Raw genomic sequence first — 5,401 nt, forward strand, 5'->3', positions numbered from 1 at the left:
TGGGATTCAAATTTTTTAACAACCAGTTCTGCGGGCGTGGCTAAGTTGGTGGGCATGGCTTGGTGGTCATGTTATTGGCTGGGCGTGGCCAACTCAATATCCCTCACATCGAGGCACGCATCTCCTCGCCTGGCCACTCATGACTGTGGGGATGCTGCAACAGTCGTAAGTGTGAAAAATGGTCATAAGTCACTTTTTTCAGTGAAATTGTAACTTTGAATGGTCACTCCACACAAGCAAAGTACCAGCAAAAGAGGGGAAATAAAACTCCAGAGAAGTTCCTGAGACAGGAAGTCTAGTCCTGCCAAGAATGTAATAAGGGTTAACGGAGAGGCAGTTTCTGTAAGCAACACCAGAATGTTTCCTTCCTGCCTTCCTTACAGGATTAGGCCAGTAATTTCTTCTAACAACCGGTTCTCTGAACTGCTTAGAATGTTAACAACCGGTTCTAGCGAATTGGTGCAAACTGGTAGAATCCCACCCCTGATGGGCCTGGGACTGCTCAGCCGGTCTCTGCCCTTCCCCAGCTTCCTCCACAACCTCCGGAGCCACACTTCCACTCCCTGTCGGCTGTTCCTCCTCTCCCTCAGAGTCAGTCTTCACCAGTGGCATGACACTGACTCAGAAGTTGTGGCATCACTGGAAGCTTTCAAGAAGAAATCTCTCTGAAATGGAATAGGGCCGTGATGGTGAACTTTTGGCACACATGCCAGAGGTGGCAAGCAGAGCGCTCTCTCTGGCCACGCAAGCCATTGCCCCAGCTCAGCTCCTCTGTGCATGCACGCATGTGCCTCCCGCTGGCCAGCTGGTCTTCAGGTCTCTGCCATGCAGGGGGTGGGGCGCGCATGCATATGTGGGGGTGCACATGCAGGGGTTGCATGCACATGCACGGGGTCACAGGGAGGTCACACGTGTGGTGGGTGCAGGGAGTCTCACGCACATGGTTATGCACACATGCCCGGGGCGCATGCACAGGGCACGGGCACACATTGCATTTTGGGGATGTGCCTGCGTACTTTGGGCACTTGGTACCGAAAAGTTTCGCCATCACTGGAATAGGGTCTCCTGCCCTAAGGTCCGATTAGAAGACCTCCAAAGTCTTTTCCAACTCTGTTATTCAATGTTCTAGGAATGATCCAATGGGCCACGACTAAACTTCCTTGTCTTTTGTTACACTTTGCAACGCAACACTTAATTAGCACCCACCACACCTCACAAATCTTCCTGTGGATAGTGAGCCTGTTGAAATCCAAGACAAAAATCTGGGTCCGATGTTGGCAGTATGGATCATCAGACTGGAAAAAGCTAAGCAAAAGAACTGGGCTGATGAATCTGTATAGATTGCCTCTTGGTGCCTTGGGGTTCTGCAAAATTCAAACTTGAATGTTTTCTCATTTGCTTCAGAGACTGGAAAAGATCCCAAATTGAGTTTGCCCATCGAATATGCACGACTCTAGAATTGGTGGTTCAGCCACTTGTGGGAATCCAACCATTATCCTAACGTGATGTGAATGAAGCACGTTCGACGGTTTGTTTATTTTGGCAGATTTATTTTGATGGGATTATAAGAAACCTTCCTCGTTCATTTTGGTTGAAGGTTAAGAATATTTGTGTGACTCTGACCTGGGAAGGGTGTCTGGAACGATTCCTGAATTTTAAGCCATATTTTCCTGTTGGTTGAAGAGTTATAGGTAAAGATACAGATAATTCTTTGATTTACAACGATTCATTTAATCACCATTTGAAGTTATAAGAACACTTAAAAAAGTGACTTAAAACCGTTTTTCATACTTACGACTATTGTGCCATCCCCATAGTCATGCAATCAAAATTTGGATGCTTAGCAACTGACTCATATTTACAACTATTGCAGTGTCCTGGGGTCATGGGATCCCCTGTTACGACCTTCTGACAAGCAAAGTCGGTATAAAGTATAAATTCGGTGCCAAGAGCATTTTTTTTTTTTCAGAGAGACAGAAATACCCACAACTAAACCAATCATATTGATGAGTGGTTTTTTTTTTTTCAAGCATGGCCACTTTAAGATGGTTGGACTTCAACTCTCGTGTTTACTGGGGCATTCTGGGAGTTGAAGTTCAAGTTACCAAGGTTTTGAAGCAGAGCTTTAGAAGCTTGCAATAAGAATCAAATGCAACAAAATTCCATCCGGCTTCAAAGCTTTCTGGTTAAAAGAGTGACCATTGGTATTGTTAAGTTCTGGGCATGGGCGCAAGGACGGAGACGAGGCAGTGAGCGGTGAACTTCAACTCTTTATTAACAATCAGGAACAGAGCAAAACCCTTGGGCAGCAGCAGCTCTTTTATAGAGATGGCTGCTGTCCCATTAACCAATAATTGCGTTGGAGCGTTTAAACTGTGCCCAATGGGAGACCCGCTATTAGCCAATCAGATTGCCCAGAAGAGACCAATCATGATTCGCTATTTATGGGCCAATCAGAATTGCAGGATTACGAGCCTGCTTTTCTAGTAAGGTTGTCAAGTTTTATTAAATGCATTTACTTAGTTCATAACAGGTATGATGTCACCCTTTGTAAGAAACAGTAATATAGTAATTGGTAAAGAATTAGCAAGTCTATCCAATACATCATTATACATATTATAATGGCGGCGAGGATAGCTTTCACACAGGGCTGGAAAAAAGAAAAAAATACCATCCGAAGAAGATCTGATACAAAAAATAATGGACTGTGCGGAAATGGATAAATTCACAGTGGAATTAATAGGCAAGGTCGAATTGGATTATTATGTGGTTTGGGATAGGTGCAGGGGTGGGATTCGACCAGTTCGCACCTATTCGCTAGAACTGGTTGTTAACATTCTAAGCAGTTCGGAGAACCGGTTGTTAGAAGAAATTACTGGCCTAATCCTGTAAGGAAGGCAGGAAGGAAACATTCTGGTGTTGCTTACAGAAACTGCCTCTCCATTAACCCTTATTACATTCTCGGCAGGACTAGACTTCCTGTCTCAGGAGTTTCTTTCCCCCCTTTGCTGGTACTTTGCTTGTGTGGAGTGACCATTTAAAGTTACAATGGCACTGAAAAAAGGGACTTATGACCATTTTTCACACTTACGACTGTTGCAGCATCCTCACAGTCATGAGAGGCCCGGCGAGGAGATGCGTGCCTCAATGTGAGTGATGTTGAGTTGCCACGCCCAGCCAACATGACCACCAAGCCACGCCCACCAACTTAGCCACGCCCACAGAACCGGTTGTTAAAAAAATTGATTCCCACCCCTGAATAGGTGGTACAAATGGGTAGAATATAGGAGTAAGAACTGATGTATAAGTACAAAAAGAAACATGGGTATTCCAAATGACACAATGCTGTTAATGTAAATAGAGATTTGTAATTTTGTTTTTAAAAATGAAATAAATAATTCTTGGAAGAAATATCCTTCTGGGTTCAGTTCCAAGTAGGGAAAAAGACAATGGAAACATGGAGGCTGTTTGGAAGGTGGTTTAATGGTGGGCAGCAGGACCACATGGTTTGAAGCTGCAAAGAAGGATGATCACCTGCTCCAAGGTGAAGGAAAAGAGAAGGAAGGGAAGATATGCTGAGAGTCCCTGAGTTTTATAACCTTTGTTGGGATTTGAATTGGAGCTTGTATTCTGATTGGTTGTCCGACTCCCATGGGGCCATGCAGGGACAACTCTGTAGGCTGTCCTGAGTCCCAGGCTTGGTTGAGCCTGGCTGGATGATGATGATGTAATGAAAGGGCTTTTGGCAATTGCTATAGCTTTACCTGGAGATCTTTGTTATGCAAAGTATTCTGGCCCAAGTATTAATGGCCCACCCATTAACAAAAGTGGGGGTGAGTTTCTGCTTCTGAGGTGTTTCTGCTCTTGAGTTTCTACTCTTTTTAGAGGAAATATTCTGCCTTTTTAATATTTCATAGGATATTTCAATTTTCTAGGAGAGGGGTGGGTGCTAACTTCCTAGATAATAATAAAAAAGAAATTGGTAAAGAATGTGAGGATATAAATTATAATCCTCTCTGCCAGCTTCTCTTTAAGTTTTCACTGCAGGTCTCTCATACTGCGTTGCTGTGACTCAGCCGGGAGACTCAGCCGTTGTGTGGTTGATTCAGTTCCCTTTGAAACTTAATCACATCAGCCGTGCAGCAGCTTCAAGCCACCAAGTGCAGCAAAAGGGCACTTAATGGGTGCAATTGGCCGCCGGGCACTCTCAGTTTTGCCAAGTAGATCTGGGTGACACAATGGCAGTTCAGCAGATGGCTGGAAGGGTGTCCAAGCTCTGCTCTTCCCTGTAGCTAAATATAAAGCCAGGATTCTCCTCCAGACAGGCACTTCCTAAAGATGTTTGCCCTGAGAACCGGATCTAGTTGGCCTTTACAAGCCCCTAAATAATGGCTGCTTTTCGGACAGCAAATATTGCTGAATAATGGAGCGCCGTCGAGTAGCCAGACTTCTAACAGATGGCAGAGTCCACACACACACCCAAAATCCATTTGTCTCTGTGCTGTGGAGTCAGCGTTTTTTTCATCCTGCTCGAAGCGACTGCTTTAAATAGGCAAAGAAACTCAGTGGCTTCTTTTGATCTTCCCATTAGGCAAAAAATAATCTCTGTAGGTAGCCAGCAAGTTCTTCCCGTTTAGATTAAGGCATATTATGCACAAGTGCAGAATAAGAGGAAGACAGGCAGGTAGGCAAGATAAAAAGAAAAATAAGATACAGGGAGGCGGAAAGAAGGAAAGAAAAAAGAAAGAAAGAAAAAAGGAAGGAAGGAAGATAAGATAGAAATAAAATGACAGATAGAACAAAAAAGGAAAAAAGAAAGGTAAGAATGAAAGATAGAAAAATGAAAGACGAAAGGATAGAAAGTGGGAGGAAAGGAAGGAAGGAGATAAAATAAAAATAAAATGACAGAAAACAAAAAAAGGAATGAAAGAGAAATGAAAGAGACAGGGACAAAGAGAAAGACAAAAGGAAGGAAGGAAGGAAGGAAGGAAGGAAGGAAGGAAGGAAGGAAGGAAGGAAGGAAGGAAGGAAGGAAGGAAGGAAGGAAAAGAAAGAAAGTGTTGGAAGAAATATCCTTCTGGGTTCAGTTCCAAGTGGGAAAAAGACACTGGAAACATGGAAAGCTGTTTGGAAAGATGGTTTAATGGTGGACAGGAGCCTCATAAAAATCCTTCCCTCCCCTCTCCTCTCTTCTATTCCCCTCCCCTTCCCAGCAGGCAGGTACAGTAAGTGGCTGCTCTGGGAGGGGAGAGAGGAAGCAAGGGAGTACATATGTATAACATCTTTTTTTTCCTTTTTCTTTTTTTCTGCTTGTTGTGGTGTAGCACCAATCCCTGATCAATCCATTTACGAATCCCTTTTATTTATGTGAATCCAGAAAACAAATTTAGCAGCCTCTGGC

The 5,401-nt window shown here is 43.9% G+C and overlaps 1 long non-coding RNA gene across 1 annotated transcript; it reads left to right on the forward strand.

Moving 5' to 3' along the window:
- Positions 1–283: 283 nt before the first annotated feature.
- Positions 284–3,411, forward strand: LOC148131076 (uncharacterized). The gene is made up of 2 exons (XR_015748414.1): positions 284–2,204; positions 2,534–3,411. It is a non-coding gene; the product is annotated as an uncharacterized LOC148131076 (long non-coding RNA).
- Positions 3,412–5,401: the final 1,990 nt, after the last annotated feature.

This window comes from Notechis scutatus, chromosome 3 (assembly GCF_049901735.1).
Source record: "Notechis scutatus isolate UNSWTSFEM ecotype Mainland chromosome 3, rNotScu1.2, whole genome shotgun sequence".
NCBI lineage: Eukaryota > Metazoa > Chordata > Lepidosauria > Squamata > Elapidae > Notechis > Notechis scutatus.